The 17719-nt window shown below is 42.6% G+C and overlaps 1 protein-coding gene and 1 long non-coding RNA gene across 4 annotated transcripts in view; one reads left to right on the plus strand and one right to left on the minus strand.

The window, feature by feature from the left end:
* Nucleotides 1-17719, minus strand: part of shank3a (SH3 and multiple ankyrin repeat domains 3a) — a 1154364-nt gene that overhangs the window by 192301 nt on the left and 944344 nt on the right. The gene's annotated exons all lie outside the window — the stretch shown is intronic.
* LOC140738894 (uncharacterized) overlaps nucleotides 1-17719 on the plus strand; it is a 96819-nt gene that overhangs the window by 67766 nt on the left and 11334 nt on the right. The gene's annotated exons all lie outside the window — the stretch shown is intronic.

Below are 17719 nucleotides of genomic sequence, written 5' to 3' on the forward strand. Positions count from 1 at the left end.
ATCAATTCTGTTCTGACACCTCACCATTCCCACACACCCCTGCCTGTCCCAACTCCCCCTAACCCCCTACAAACCGGCCCATTGATTCCATTCTGACACCCCACCATTCCCATACACTCCCACCTGCCCCAACTCCCCCCAACCCCTACAAACTGGCCCATTGATTCCATTCTGACACCCCACCATTCTCACACACCCCTGCCTGCCCCAACTCCCCCTAACCCCCTACAAACCAGCCCATCAATTCTGTTCTGACACTCCACCATTCCCATACACTCCCACCTGCCCCAACTCCCCCCAACCCCTACAAACCGGCCCATTGATTCCATTCTGACACCCCACCATTCTCACACACCCCTGCCTGTCCCAACTCCCCCAAACCCCTACAAACCGGCCCATCAATTCTGTTCTGACACCCCACCATTCTCACACACCCCTGCCTGGCCCAACTCCCCCAAACCCCTACAAACCGGCCCATTGATTCCATTCTGACACCCCACCATTCTCACACACCCCTGCCTGTCCCAACTCCCCCAAACCCCTACAAACCGGCCCATCAATTCTGTTCTGACACCCCACCATTCCCATACACTCCCATCTGCCCCAACTCCCCCTAACCCCTACAAACCAGCCCATCAATTCTGTTCTGACACCCCACCATTCCCATACACTCCCACCTGCCCAACTCCCCCCAACCCCTACAAACCGGCCCATTGATTCCATTCTGACACCCCACCATTCCCACACACCCCTGCCTGCCCCAACTCCCCCTAACCCCTACAAACCGGCCCATCAATTCTATTCTGCCACCCACCATTCTCACACACCCCTGCCTGTTCCAACTCCCCCAAACCCCTACAAACCGGCCCATCAATTCCGTTCTGACACCCCACCATTCCCATACAGTCCCACCTGCCCCAACTCCCCCCAACCTCTACAAACCGGCCCATTGATTCCATTCTGACACCCCACCATTCCCACACACTCCCACCTACCCCAACTCTGACCACTCAAGCAACGAACACCACAGACTCACCAGCGCTCCCCCGTGCCAAAGAAATTCCTCCTCATCTCCACTCCAAATGGATTCCCCTCCACTCCGAGGCTGCATACCCCGGTCCTAGACCCTCTCTCCACAGGAAACACCCTCTCCACTTTCATCCTACCCAGGCCTCTCAATACTCAACACATTTCAAAGAGATTTCCCCTCACTCCTTCAAAATCCAGGGAGCACAGGCCCAGACTGTCCAGCATGATGGACTAGAAGGGCCAAAGAGACTGCTTCTGATTTGTAGTGCTCTATGACCCTACAAGATTATTCTTAACCTGCCTTTCAAAGGTTTCTCCATACACAAATCAGCTGTGGATTGATTCAGTCAGCAAAAATAAAATTCACCCAGAAGGGCACTTATGCAGAACACTGAGGTCATAGAATGCTGCGCATTTACTAATTATGGGTTCCAGAGGACTAGGAAATTGCAGATATGACACTCCTGTTTAAGAAGGGAGGGAGACAAAAGACAGGAAATTATAGGCCGGTTAGCCAGACCTCAGTGGTTGGAAGATTGTAGAGTCCATTATAAAGGGTGATTGGAAGTACATGACAAAATAGGATGGTCAGCACAGTTTTGTTAAACGGAGAATGTTCCTGGCAAATCAGTTACAATTCTCTATGATATAGCAAGCAGCTCAGACAAAGGAGAGCAGGTGGACATTATTTACATGGATTTTGAGAAGGCCTTTGACAAGGTGCCACAAACAAGGCTGCTAAATAAGTTAAGAGTCCGTGGTGTTGGAGGCCGAGGCCAGTCAGTATGGATCAGATATTTCCTCCTCACTGTAAGTCAGCACAGGATCACCTCAAGGATGTGAGTTTAGCCCATTGCTCCTCGCTCTTTACACTCATGACAGTGTGGGATAAGCACAGCTCAAATGCCATCTATGAAGTTGCTGATAATACCACTGTTGTTAGCAGAACCTCAGGTGTTAATGAGACTCCAATGCACAAGGTTACATTGATGATAGAGGTGTATAAGATGATGAGAGGCATTGATGATAGAGGTGTACGAGATGATGAGAGGCATTGATGATAGAGGTGTTTCAGATGATGAGAGGCATGGGTGATAGAGGTGTATAAGATGATCAGAGGCATTGATTGTGTGGATAGTCAGACGTTTTTCCCAGGGCTGAAACGGAAGTTTTCGGGTGATTGGAAGTAGGTACAGAGGAGATGTCAGGGGTAAGTTTTTTATGCAGAGAATGGTGAGTGTGTGGAATGGGCTGCCGGTGACGGTGGTGGAGGTGGATGCAATAGGGTCTTTTAAGAGTCTCATGGATAGATACAGGGAGCTTAGAAAAATAGAGGGTTATTGGTACCCCTAGGTAATTTCTAAAGTAAGGACATGTTCGGCACAGCATTGTGGGCCAAATGGCCTGTATTGTGCTGTAGGTTTTCTATGTTTCTATCTTCTTCCCCTCCAACATCATTTGTCTGAACGATCCTTAGTTATTCGCCTTTTATACTATTTATTTATTTTTGCAACTTATAGCATTTTTTATGTCTTGCACTGTACTGATACTGCTAAACAACAAACTTCAGGACGTACAGCATGTTAGTGATAATAAACTTGATCATGAATCTTTTCTGGATGCCTGCCAGTAACTAATGGAAAGTGAATCTTAGGGTTGTATATGGTGACGTAGATATACTTTGATAATAAATTTACTTTGAACATTGAATTTTTCATAGATAGGCTAATAAGGAACTGACGGCATTGTGGCCAAGTTTGCAAACAATATGACCATAAGACATAGGAACAGAATTAGGCCATTTGGTACCTTAAGTCTGCTCTGCCATTTCACCATGGCAGATTTATTATCGCTCTCAACTCCATTCTACTGTCGCATCCCCATAACTTTTGAAGCCTTGACAAATCAAGAACTTATCAAACTCCACTTTAAATATCATCAGCCTCCACAGCTGTCTGTGGTAATGAATTCTACAGATTCACCACCCTAAAGAAATTCCTCCTCATTGCCAATCTACAGTGACTTGATAGGTGGAGGGATGGGTAGTGTTGTGGAGGCATGGAGCCTGCAGATGCCTTTAACAGGTTGGGAGCTTGGGCAGAAAAGTAGCAGATGGAATATAGCACAGATGGAGGTATGAAGGGACGTGGAAGTCCTAGTTCAGGATTATATTAATGTTAACTTGCTGGATGAGTCAGTAGTAAAGATGACAACAGCAAAGCCAGCATTCATTTCAAGAGGACTAGAACATAAAAGCAGGAATGTACTGCCAAAACTTTATAAGGCATTGGTAAGACTGCATTTGGAATGTTGCAAGCAATCTTGGGCCCAGCGTCTAAGGAAAGATGTGATGGCTCTGAAGAAGCTCCGGAGCAGGTTCATAAGAATCAGTCCAGGGATGAAAAGGTTAACATCTGAGGGACATTTGATGGCTCTGGGCCAGTACTCAATCGAATTCAGAAAGATTGGTCTGGATTTCATTGACACCTATTGGATATTGAAAGGCATAGATGGAGCAAATGTTTCCATTTGTATGAGAGTCTGGAATCTGAGGGCACAGCCTCAGAATAAAGGAATTTCTTCAGAAGGTGGTTAATATGTGGAATTTGCTGCTACAGGCCAAGACACTGGATATACTGTGTTTAAGGCAGTTTGATAGGTTCTTCAAAGTTCAAAGTAAATGTATTATCTAAGTACATATATGTCACCATACACAACCCGAGATTTGTTTTCTTGTGCGCATACTCAATAAATTGATAGAATAATAACCATAACAGAATCAATGAAAGACCACACCAACTTAGGTGTTCAACCTGTGTGCAAAAGACAACAGTGTGAAAATACAAAAAGAAAAGAATAATAATAAATAAATAAGCAATAACTATTGAGAACATAAGGTGAAGAGTCCTTGAAAGTGAATCCAGACATTTCAGTGATGGGGCAAGTGAAATTGAGTGAAGTTAGCCCCTTTGGTTCAAGGGCCTGATGTTTGAGGGGGTTGATGGTAGGAGAAGGACAGCCAAATGATCCTACTGGGTGAATTCTGAGGCTTCTGTAGCTTCTTCCTAATGGCAGCAGTGAGAAGAGAGCATGAACTGGGTGCTGAGGGTCCCTGATGATGGATGCTGCTTTCTTGCAACAGAATTTCATATAGGTGTATTCAATGGTGCGGAGAGCTTTATCTGTGATGGACTGGGCCATATCCACTATTTTTTGTAGGATTTTCCAGTCAAGAGCATTGATGTTGCCATACCAAGCTCTGATGCCTCTATCAATACACTCTCCACTGTACATCTATAGAAGTTTGTCAAAGTTTTAGATGTCATGCCGAATCTTCAGAAACTCCTAAGGAAGTATTGACGCTGCCGTGCTTTTTTCATAATGGCACTTATGTGCTGGGCCCTGGACAGGTCCTCTGAAACAATAACATGGAGGAGTTTAAAGTTGCTGACCCTCTCCATCTTTGACCCTCTAATGGGGACTGGCTCATGGACTTCTGCTTTTCTTCTCCTGAAGTCAATATTCAATTCCTTTGTCTTGTGACATTGAGTAACTTCCAGTTTCAGGTGGTGCTGGTGAACTTCAGTGACGTTTGGCTGGTGGCTAATGAAACAAGGAAAGCAACCAAATGCTTTGTTAATCTCACTTTTTCAGGCAAGCGATCATCGCAAGTACTTCCCTTTGGACTTGAAAGCAATTTGATGTGGCAAAACTGAGGCGAGGTGAGATGGCGGGCCCATCAAGGAGCACCCGAAGCTCAGTTGATGTAAGTGCCATGCCAAAGGCCAAATCGAGGCAGAGTGTACTGATTTGACTGAACTTGATGTTTGGACGTCGATTCAGGTGTGAGGCCAGATTGAAAAGGTCAGGACATCAGGGCCTGAGGCGAGGGATGGACTGGTTCAGATTGCTGTTCCATAAGGTTTACTTGCCTCTGCGCTGAACCATGGGACTCTCTTGCAGTTCAGAACTGTGAGTTTTTATTTTCTCTCTGCATATTGGGTGTTTGATGATCCTTTTATATATGGGTTCTTTTGGGTTTCTTTGTTTCATGGCTGCCTGTTAGGAGATGAACCTCAAGGTTGTATAATGTATGCATATTTTGATAAATGTACTGTAGTTTGCGTGAGAGGTTGTTGTTGGAGCCACCACTCAGCCAGATTTTCAATCTCCCTTCTATATGCTGATTCATCACCATCTTTGATTCAGTCTACAGCGGTGGTGTCATCAGCAAACTTGAATATGGCATTGGATTTGTGCTTAGCCACACAGTCGTAAGTGTAAAATGAGTAGAGCAGGCGGTACACCTGTGCTCATGGAGATCGTGGAGGAGATATTGTTGGCAATTCAGACTGACTGGTGTCTGCAAGTGAGGAAACTGAGGATCCATTTGCATAAGGAGGTAAAGGACAGAGTTTATTTATTAGTTTTGAGGGGATGATAGTATTGAATACTGAGCTGTTGTTGATAAAAGAGCATTCCAACGCATGTATCTTTGTTACCCAGCTTTTCCAGGGTTGAGTTCAGAGCAAATGAGATGGCATCTGCTATGAACCTGTTGCTCTGGTAGGCAAATTGGAGCAGATTCATGTTGTTCCTCCGGCAGGAGTTAATATGTTTCGTCACCATCCTCTCAAAACACTTCATTGCTGTGGATGTAAGTGCTGCCGGGTGATAATCACTGAGGCAGGTTACCACATTTATCCTTAGGCACCGGCATAAGTAAGTCTGCTTGAAGTAGGTGGGTACCTCAGATTGTTGAAGCAAGAGGTTAAATATCTGAGTGAAGACTCCAGTCAGTTGATCAGCACACGTCTTTAGTACTTGGCCAGGTATCCAGTCTGGTCTAGATGCTTTTCGTGGGTTTGCCCTCCTAAAAGCTGCTTCTACGTTGGCCTCTGAGACTTAAATCACAAGATCATCGGGGACTGTGGGGAATTTGTGATGGTCAAGGCGAGCATTGAAGGCATTGGGCTCACCTGGAAGCAAAGCCCTGTTGTCACCTATGTCAATAGATTTAATTTTACAAGAGGTGATAGTATTTAAGCCCTGCCACAACGGTTCAATCAGGTTTCATCTGGAAATGAGATGGCTTTCCAGAAATTGCACGTGGACCTCTTGTAACTTTCTTGGTCATTGGACTTGAATGCCTCTGATTTGGCCCTCTGATTATCGGATCTCATGGTTCATCTGTAGCTTCTGATTGGGGAAGACACTGAATGATTTTGTGAGGACACACTCACCTCTAACTGTTTTATTAAAGTCTGTGACAATCATGTTGTATTCATTTAGATCCACAGATGAGTCCTTGAATACGGCCCAGTCTAGTGACTTGAAGCAATTCCATAGCCGCTCCTCTACCTCCCGCGATCAGGTCTTCGTTATCCTAAAGTCTGGAACTTTGACCTTTAGGCTGGGCTTGTAGGCAGGTAGAAGGACAGCCAAATGATCAGATAGATCAAACATTGTCTAGGCATGGAACGGCAGGCTTTTCTTATCATAATATAACAGTGGTCTAGTATGTTGGGACCTCTGGTGCTGCAGGTTATTTGCTGGTAGTAACTGGGCAGGGTTTTCTTCAAACAAGCCTGATTGAAGTCCTCAACTATGATTTGAAATGTATTGTTTCTTGTTTAGAGATGGCATCATGCAGTACCTTAAGCCCTTCATTATAGTTACCACTGGGGGAATGTAAATTGCCTCTTTCATCATGTAAAAAAATCTTTATCCTATGCTATTAAGGTTAAAGGTAGATGACTCCACACTTCTGTAGAATGAAATCTTTCTAGAGTTTTAGCTAGTCTATTAACACATTAATAAAACATAATACTTTTCCTAATGCTGAACTTTGTGTCATGAGAAAATGTGGACACTAGGATTATTGTCTGATCGGTGAACTAATTAGTAAAAATATAGATTAGTTACAATACCAGTCACATCCATGCAGGACACTATTAGTATCATTCTTCCAATTATAGCACCAGCCCACTTTTTCTTCTCTGCCTTCTGCAAGTTCGCCAATTTCCTGCCGCAGTCAGTAACTAGCTTTCCATTCCACAGGCTTCAACTTGTTACTAGAAATTATCCATTACTATAATGAGCATCTATTAAATTTCCTGATATCATTTGGTGATTTCCCCAACCTATTCAGAGAGGTTTGTCACAAATAACCTGTCCTATGAAAATTAATCTTAACTATTTTTGATTTAATTAAAAACATTCAATCATTATTATCTGACAACAGATGAGTCTGATCTCTAGTTCTCTATTTTCCCTCTCACACTTAATCCTGTTTGGAAGTGTGTCATAGAGTTGCTGAGCTATACAAAAGAGAAACAGACCCTTAAGCCCAACACTTCTACACTGGCCATTTCACCTATCTATATCAATCCTTCTTGCCTGTTTTAACTCCATATTCCTTTATGCCTTGTTTATTCAAGCATTACTCCAATGCCTCTTAAATGCTGTTACTGTTCCTGCCTCTAGTCTTAGACCCACTTTACATGGGAAACAGACAGTAGCTGTTTAACCTATCTCATATTTTCAAATGCCACTTATCTCAGCCTTCCTTGTTCAAGGGAAAACAGAACCAGCCAATCCAATCTCTCCTTATATTTTAATCAAAGCAGAATTCATATCAATCTTTACAGCATCTAACCAACGACGTGTAGAATCATAACACAATATCCCAAGTACTACACTCAATGCCACGGCAAATGAAGCCATTCGCCTTCTTCACCACACTGTCTATCTGTGTTGCCACTGTCAGGGAGCTATGTATGTGAAGACTAAGGCCTCTTCGTTCAACAACTGCTCCCTGTATATGTTGTGCCCTGGGTTAAATTCCAAAATTGTATCACTTCACACTTGTCCAAACTAAATTCTTTTTGTCAATCCCTTGTTCACTTTCACAGTTGATCTAGATCCTGTTGTAACTGTAGACATCTTTCTTTACTGTTCACCAAATTTTACCGACATCTACAAATTTATTAATTATGCAACCCATGTTATCATTAATAGACATACAGTAGTGGATTTTGTTTAACTGGGACACTTAGGGACTTCATGACCAGTACATTTTGGCCCAATAAAGTGGGTGCCCCAATTGGAGCTCGTACTTTCCCAGCATATGGGATGAATAAACTTTTCTCAGGCTTCAAGCCAGGTACAGGTATTGATTATAGCCAATGTTTTGATATCAAACTCTGCCATCTTTATCAGTGATGATGCCTCACCATATCTAGTACAGTGGTATTTATCGTCCACGTAGTCCATTCATCCAGTTACGTTACTGCTCTCCCACCTTGTTTACAATCGAATTCCAGTTCTTACTTAGAGTGAGGCAAATGCTTCTTCAGATACATTGATGACACCTTTGTAGTGTCGCCTCATGGACTCCAGGCCCTCCAACAGTTCCACGACCATCTGAGCAGTATACATCCAAATATTCAATTTACCGTGGAGATAGAGAAGAATGGTTGCCTCCCGTTCCTGGATACCCTAATACAATGGAAGCCTTGGACACGGCGCCTATCGGAAACCCACTCATATGGACTCATACCTCAACAGTAACAGCCACCCTCACTCTTCCCAACATAGAGCGGTTCTTTCTACTTTGATTAGCCGTGCAAAAACTATTTCAGGCCTGGGGAGTCAGCCAGAGGAAATAAAACGATTATGCATGACGTTTCTACAGAATGGCTACAAGGTGAAGGTAATCACCTTCAAGAGGTCGACAACAATAACCAGGAAACCTAACACCAAGGAAGAACCTGTCACTACTGCCTATCTTCCCTATATTTCCATGGTTTCTGGAAGGATCATCAGGATCCTGAAGAAATACTGGATTACTACCATCCACGAACCCATAAGGAAGCCCAAACCACAGCTTACACGGGTCAAAGATGACCTGGGACACAGAATGACTGGTGTCTACAGGATTCCCTGTGAATGCGGAGCAGCGTATATCAGCCAGATGGGACAAATAGTGGAAACCCATATCAAGGAGCACAGGAGGTGTATCTGTTTGGGTTACACAGAAAAATCGGCAGCGGCAGAACATTGCATTCAGAATGGCCATGACGCCAACAACACAAAACTACTGTGCCACGCTAATGGCTTTTGGGACCGCCTGGTAAAGGAAGCTATTGACATAAAACTAGGGGAAAAGAACTTTAACAAAGATGAAGGTCTCGCCCAAGTATGAACTGGAATTCAATTGTAAACATGGTGAGAGAGCAGAAACCTGATTGAATGAGGACTAACCAATCAGGAGGGACGTAATATAGGGGTATAAATACCATCGGACTGGACATGCCCAGGCATCAACCCTGATGAAGATGGCAGAGTTTGTCATCGAAACATCGGTTATAATTGATACCTGTACCCCGTTGGAAAGCTTATTCTTTCATGGAATTAGCTTAAAAGGTATTTTTAAAAAAAGACAAACTATTGTTTAACTGAGTAACAAATTATGTACTTAATGAAATACAGGACAAATTAAAACACTGCCAATACTACTCCAGTACCTTAAAACTATACATTAGTTCCTAATAGTATCTATGGAAGAATTCTGTCCTGCCTAAATTCTTTTTGCTTGTTGATTTTGCTACCAGAGGCAAGAACACATTAGACCTCATTCACTGACATCCCTGGCATATATAAAGTTGCTCCCAGTTCCCACATCAGATTTTCTGACCACTTATCTTCCTGCATTCCGCCCACTGATTGAATGTGTCAACCTCAGCATTACAGGACTGTTTTGAAAACACGGACTGGAGCATGTTCAGAGAGGCAGCTGCCTACAACCATCATATTAACATTGATGAATATGTGAGATCTGTGACTAGCTATATAGAGAAGCACACTGAGGACATCACCATTATTAAACACATCTAGGTGAGGATCTTCCAGTGAGATGGCTACGCGCTTGGTTGCAGCGATTTCTACAGGGCCACCCAAAGGCGTTATTGTCTTTTTTATGATCACGAGACCCTGCTGAACATTAAGAACTTAAGGTTCTGCAAATCTACTCCATCAGTGAGTTGCGCATTGCCAGAGAAACAGAAGGAGCTGGATTTGGGGCAGTCTGTGCCTCAGAGGAGTCAGTACCAGAAGGCGCTGTGCAGTCTAACAGCAAGTGATTATTTTCGAAGCTTTCCTTTTCATCACAAGACCCTGTTGGACATTATTAATGTGAAATGTTGCAAGTATGACTCAGTGATTTATTAACGGACGTCAGGGGAACTGTGTGGCACTTGATTGTAGCGGGGACTAGGCCGTTGCTTGCTTACAGCCACCAAGAGGGAGGCATTGAGAATGATGTGCTCCACTGGAGTGCCTGGGGTGGTGTAGCGTGACATCCACGCTGGAGTCAGTGCTACCCCCCCAGCATTCGCTCGGGAGAAGACAAGCAGTACTGTGTTCGACTGCAGACTGTTGCAACGTTCATTGACTCAGGACCTCGGACTATATTTTTTGTGTGACTGGTACACTGCACAACATCCAATCCAGAATAGCTGATCCCCAAGTGGGATCAACACCTTATATTCCGTTTGGGTAGTCTCTAGACCGATGGAATAAACATCGATTTCTCAAACTTCCGGTAATGGCCCCTCTTCACCATTTCCCATCCCCTTTTCCCTCGCTCACTTTATCTCTTTGCCTGCCCAACTCCTCCCTCTGGTGTTCCTCCCCTCTTTCCATGGCCTTCTGTCTCTTTCACCAATCAATCAAATTCCAGGCTCTTCCTTCATCCCTTCCCCTTCAAATATCACCTATCACCATGTGTTTCTCTCTCACCTCCTCCCACCTTTTAAATCTACTCCTCAGCTTTTTCTCTCCAGTCTTGCCGAAGGGTTTTGACCCAAAACGTCAACTGTACTCTTTTCCATAGTCACTGCCTGTCCTGCTGAGTTCCTCCAGCTTCGATTTCCAGCATCTGCAGATTTTCTCTTGTTTACAATTGGGCCTCACTAATTTTTTTTCTTTTTTTGCTCTCCTTATGCATACATATATATACATCTATATATACATATATAAATATATGTATATATTTCTTATTGTAATCTTGTTTTTAATTAGGTATTGCTATGTACTGCTACCACAAAACAAAACAACATATGCTAGTGATATTCAACCTGATTCTGATATTATATATGTACTGTATATACATATTAATATGCACCATGTCATTATACATAGACTGAGAATAACTCATATTGAATTGTGTTCCATTATTTTTGCTAGGAATCACAGCATTCTTTTAGTTTTTAGGTTGTCAGAATGTGACACTGTATATGCAGACATTATGACATTATTCTCTGAGCCCTTCCATCCCATTACTCTGTCAATAGGAACACAGAAAACCTTTAGAATTCTCACCAAACTGTAGATTGTGATCACTGACTTCAGTCACATGATCTTCCTTTCAATTTCAGTCATTCAGAAAGAGAGAAAAAAATTTCTTGCCTTTCACCAGTTGATGGTGTTGGTTTTCCCTGCGTATCTGTGTAACGGATCATGGAATAGTTGGTAAACTGTGTAGTTGATATCCAGAATAATGTTCTCAACTAAGTGAATTGAGGTCAGTGCCAATCAAGTTGGCTGAGGGTCAGGGTGAGGATCTTGGAGTCTGACTAATGCTTGAATTTTGCTGTGAGCTCAGCTTCTGCAGTCTTTTACCTTTTTTGGTACTGATTATTCAACTCATTGCTGATCTGTGGCTGCAGGCCCAGAGAAGTCACTAAAACTCTTCCCACTCTTTCGTTAGTTAACTAGTTACAGCAAAAAGCAGTAAACTCTGAAGATCAGAAGAGAAAAGACTTGAATTCATCGAGTTTATCTCCATGGCCTGCTATAGTATATTTCAAAATAATGAAGTATTTTTAAAGTGTAGTCACTGTTGTAACTTGCAAGATGTAGAAGGTAACTTACAAAGTCTCAAAGACAGCAATGTGACGTGATCACCTGTTTCATTAATATTCGTGAAGGATAAACTCACGGACATGACACTAAGTGAACATTTCTGTTTAACTTTCAGAATCAGAATCAGATTTATTATCACCAGCATGTAACATGAAATTTGTTCAATGCAATACGTAATCTAGCAGAGAGAAAAAAAACCATAATAAATAAACAAGTAAATCAATTACGAACATTGAATAGATGTAAATAAAAAATGTGCAAAAGCAGAAATACTTTATATAAAAAAAAGTGAGTTAGCGTCCAAAGTTTCAATGTCCATTTAGGAATCGGATGGCAGAGGGGAAGAAGCTGTTCCTGAATCGCTGAGTGTGTGCCTTCAGGCTTCTGTATCTCCTACCTGATGGTAACAGTGAGAAAAGGGCATGTTCTGGGTGCTGGAGGTCCTTAATGGACGCTGCCTTTCTGAGATGCCACTCCCTAAAGATGTCCTGGGTACTTTGTAGGCTAGTGTCCAAGATGGAGTCGACTAGATTTACAACCTTCTTTGGTCCTGTGCAGTAGCACCTCCATACCAGACAGTGATACAGCCAGTCAGAATGCTCTCCATGCTACAACTATAGAAGTTTTTGAGTGTATTTGTTGATATGTTCAATCTGTTCAAACTCCTAATAAAGTATAGCTACTGCCTTACCTTCTTTATGACTACATCAATATGTTCAATAGTATCATAGAATAATTTGTAATCACTGGATAAGAGGCTTACGCCAACAGCATCTAAAAATGACATCCTTAATTTCCATGCAGTACTGCTCAAAAAAATCTTCAGCTGAGATTATGTGCTGAATTTTCAGGAGTGGAGTTTGAACTGAGGACCTTCTGATTGAGGCAAAAGTGCTACTGACGAAACAGGGCTGAAACGCAGTTTTGATCAAATTCTGCCATGGAAGCATTGAAATAAGTCAGTCTTTTGAACTAGAAGGGTTCAGGTTAACAGGCAAGTTCATGTTCAAGTTCATTGTCAATGAAACACACAAATGTATATTCAGACTCTCTGTAATGCTACCCTGCATAGCACTGATTCGTTACCGTGCAATTACTCAACTCTTTATTGAAATTTTTTTAAATGTCAAAAATTCATTCTAAACAACACTTAAACCACTCATTCTAACTTCATTCTAAACCACTCAACTGTGGTTGAGTGAACTTGGCCATTTTTCCTTGGAGCGACAGAGGATGAAAGGTGACCTGATAGAGGTGTATGAGATGATGAGAGGAATTGATCGTGTGGATAGTCAGAGGCTTTTTCCCAGGGCTGAAGTGGCTAATACGAGCGGGCACAATTTTGAGGTGTTTGGAAGTAGGTACAGAGGAGATGTCAGGGGTAGGCTTTTTACGCAGAGTGTGGTGAGAGCGTGGAATGGCTGTCAGCGACAGTGGTGGAGGCGGAAACGATAGGGTCTTTTAAGAGACTCCTGGATAGGTACATGGAGCTTAGAAAAAGAGGGCTATGGGTAACCTCAGGTAATTTCTAAAGTAAGTACTTGTTCGGCACAACATTGTGGGCCAAAGGGCCTGTATTGTGCTGTAGGTTTTATATGTTTCTAAAACCTCTCAAAAGCAGCCAACAGTTGTAATTAGTAAGGGTGTCATTCTGCTCCTATGTCATATAGTCTTATGGTTTTATATTCTACCATAATCTGCAATTTCATATCTTGGCATTGCCCTACATTTTAACATTCAAAAAATGTAGACAAACATGTTAGAGACAACATGTACCTAAAATTAATGCACTAACCTGGGGAAGTGACAACAAAGGACCATGTCCATGATAAACCATGGAAGCTATTGGTAAGACTAAGTGAGCTCAGTTACTCCTACTGTATCAATGGTTCACATCAAAACTTTGCAGTCACGCAACAGCAAGTTGAAAAGAGCAGTGACAATTAATCATCCGAGAATGTAACTCTACAAAAATATCCCAGCTCCAGTTTTTTTAAAATTCTATTTAGAGAAACAGCGTGGAACAGGTCTTTGTGGCCCAGTGAGCCACTCCGCCCAGCAACCCACCTATTTAACAGTAGCCTAATTACAGGGCAATGACCAATTAACCTACTGGTATGTCTTCAAACTGTGGGAGGAAACTGGGGCAACAGGAGGAAACTGATGCGATCACAGGGAAGATCTCCAAATTCCGTACAGAGGTATTTGGAATTGAATTCCGAACTCCAGCGTTCCAAGCTGTATTAGCATCGCACGAAGCACTACGTTACCGTGATGGAGAAAGAATTAAGAAAGTCGATTCCAGCAGTAACAAGGCAGTCTGCTTTATTAGAACTTCTATCTACTACTCTATACATTTAATCACTTTATCGCCAGCACTTCAGGGCTGCACTGTGTACCACTTGTACAATGCACTATGGCAACTTGCCCAAGTTTTTTCAAATACAACCTTGAACACAGCTGACTAAAGGCCACAAGCACTTACAGTCCTTGCAAGAATCCCCTCCAAGTCACACATTACTTTTGTTATAATGTGGGTGGTGAAGGACAGAATACCGAGTCATTAATTACTGAGAAAACTTCATTAAGGCAAACAATCCATATTTTGCACCTCCCACATGTTTATGCTCTTCTACCAGAGTCTCTTTTAGGAATGAATACACCCCAAGTGAATGTAATTAACACTTATTAATAAACTGTAAATCACATACATATGGTAAACATTCTGGATGGAAACACAAAATATCACAGCTTTTCAGTACAGGGTCAAGATCTTAAATTCCCTATATAACCTTACTAATAAAATATTTCACATTATCCACTCAACAGTTCAAGTCAGTGGGTCACCACCATGATCTCAATGGGATTTTTAGAGATAAGGCAACATATGTTGGTGTTACCAAATAACATCCACAATTTCATGAAGTAATTAAAATTCTATACTTTAAATCATTACGACCTGAAGTTTCTCATCTGGTCCATTGAGGACTGCTAGTTCTCAGAGTATTTCTAGCAGTCACAGACCCCAGCACACACATTTGTAACTCTTTCTCTGTAACAAACCATTAACTCCACTCTGATTCTCTTAACCCACTTACAATAGGGACAATTTACAGAAGCCAGTTATCAGATTCCACCATGGACAATCCTAAATTGAGCTGCAAAAGGATGTTTGGCCACGAAGCTGTTAAGGCATATTCTGGGGTTAGGGTATACAGCTAATAGTAATTTCAGCAGCAACTAGTCTTCAGATTTGAATGTGGATTGCAGATTGAATTTAGATAGATAGATAGATAGATAGATAGATACTTTATTCATCCCCATGGGGAAATTCAACTTTTTTCCAATGTCCCATACACTTGTTGTAGCAAAACTAATTACATACAATACTTAACTCAGTAAAAAATATGATATGCATCTAAATCACTATCTCAAAAAAGCATTAATAATAGCTTTTTAAAAAAGTTCTTAAGTCCTGGCGGTAGAATTGTAAAGCCTAATGGCATTGGGGAGTATTGACCTCTTCATCCTGTCTGAGGAGCATTGCATCGATAGTAACCTGTCGCTGAAACTGCTTCTCTGTCTCTGGATGGTGCTATGTAGAGGATGTTCAGAGTTTTCCATAATTGATCGTAGCCTACTCAGCGCCCTTCGCTCAGCTACCGATGTTAAACTCTCCAGTACTTTGCCCACGACAGAGCCCGCCTTCCTTACCAGCTTATTAAGACGTGAGGCGTCCCTCTTCTTAATGCTTCCTCCCCAACACGCCACCACAAAGAAGAGGGCGCTCTCCACAACTGACCTATAGAACATCTTCAGCATCTCACTACAGACATTGAATGACGCCAACCTTCTAAGGAAGTACAGTCGACTCTGTGCCTTCCTGCACAAGGCATCTGTGTTGGCAGTCCAGTCTAACTTCTCGTCTAACTGTACTCCCAGATACTTGTAGGTCTTAACCTGCTCCACACATTCTCCATTAATGATCACTGGCTCCATATGAGGCCTAGATCTCCTAAAGTCCACCACCATCTCCTTGGTCTTGGTGATATTGAGACGCAGGTAGTTTGAGTTGCACCATATCACAAAGTCCTGTATCAGTTTCCTATCTTGGTCTTTAACAATGGTCTTCCTGGAGATGCAGACTGGTGTTGATTGTAAACCAAGTAAGAGCCATTCACCTGAGATGCCTGCATATGCCTAATGCAGCTGCAGATACAGGTGATTATTGGTGTGTTGGTGTGAAGATCTAGATGTTTGAAATTATGTGCGGCTCAAAGGAAGCAATATGAATGCACTGTAACTATAGAAATTGTCCTGTTGTTACCGCGGTTCTTTAACATATAAAATGTGATGGAATAATGTGTCAGGAGGCCTCTCCTTCCAAGAGTGTCTCGAGTATGATACCTGCTTGTTTACTGAATAAAGACTTCTATATCACCAGCTTCAGTGTTTCCCAGTCACAACAGGACTAGCAATCCCATTCCATAAAAACCCAGTGCTACAAATACGCCAACAGAAGATCCAAAGACCTTATCCCTAGGAGAGGAAGGATCGTTGCCTTGAAGACATTATGAAGTTGTGTAGTGAAAGTGGAGGCCACGGGGCCAATCAACCTTTGGCCCAAGAGTGAGGACCTGGTGATCTGCTGTCAGTGGCCTACGTCTCACTGAGGCGATGGGCTTAAGAAAAACACACAAAATGCTGGTGGAACGCAGCAGGCCAGGCAGCACCTATAGGACCGAAACGTCGACAGCACTTCTCCCTATAGATGCTGCCTGGCCTGCTGCGTTCCACCAGCATTTTGTGTGTGTTGCTTGAATTTCCAGCATCTGCAGATTTCCTCGTGTTTGGCTTAAGAAAAAGCTCAGTTATCAGCACACCTTTGGAGCTACAGTAGCAGGAAAGAAGAGTACCTGAAGGAATTTCAACACAGTCACAGGGAGAATGTAAAAATCCCACATTGAAAGAACCAGCAGTTCGAATCAAACCTTGATCACCGGAGGTGTGAAATATGATCATGATCTGTTGTACCAGTAGGTCATTCCTATTTCTGCACAGAATTGCGAGCAAAAACATTTCTAACCACGAGAAAGTTCAGGAGCTGATCGCCACTGTCATTCTGATTGTGCTTTGACTCCCAATGGAATCCAGGAGAGTATTAATGGCTTGCAGCTTCCCAGCAGGAGAGTATTAATGGCTTGCAGTTTCACAGCAGGAGAGTAGTAATGGCTTGCAGTTTCCCAGCAGGAGAGTATTAATGGCTTGCAGTTTCCCAGCAGGGGAGTATTAATAGCTTGCAGTTTCCCAGCAGGAGAGTATGAATGGCTTGCAGTTTCCCAGCAGGAGAGTTTTAATAGCTTGCAATTTCCCAGCTGGAGAGTATTAATGGCTTGCATTTTCCCAGCAGGAGAGTTTTAATAGCTTGCAATTTCCCAGCTGGAGAGTATTAATAGCTTGCAATTTCCCAGCAGGAGAGTATTAATGGCTTGCAGTTTCCCAGCAGAAGAGTTCTAATAGCTTGCAATTTCCCAGCTGGAGAGTATTAATAGCTTTCAATTTCCCAGCTGGAGAGTATTAATGGCTTGCACTTTCCCAGCAGGAGAGTAGTAATGGCTTGCAGTTTCCCAGCAGGAGAGTATTAATAGCTTGCACTTTCCCAGCAGGAGAATTTTAATAGCTTGCAATTTCCCAGCTGGAGAGTATTAAGAGCTTGCAGTTTCCCAGCAGAAGAGTTTTAATAGCTTGCAGTTTCCCAGCAGGA

The sequence above is a fragment of the Hemitrygon akajei genome, chromosome 14, assembly GCF_048418815.1.
Source record: "Hemitrygon akajei chromosome 14, sHemAka1.3, whole genome shotgun sequence".
NCBI lineage: Eukaryota > Metazoa > Chordata > Chondrichthyes > Myliobatiformes > Dasyatidae > Hemitrygon > Hemitrygon akajei.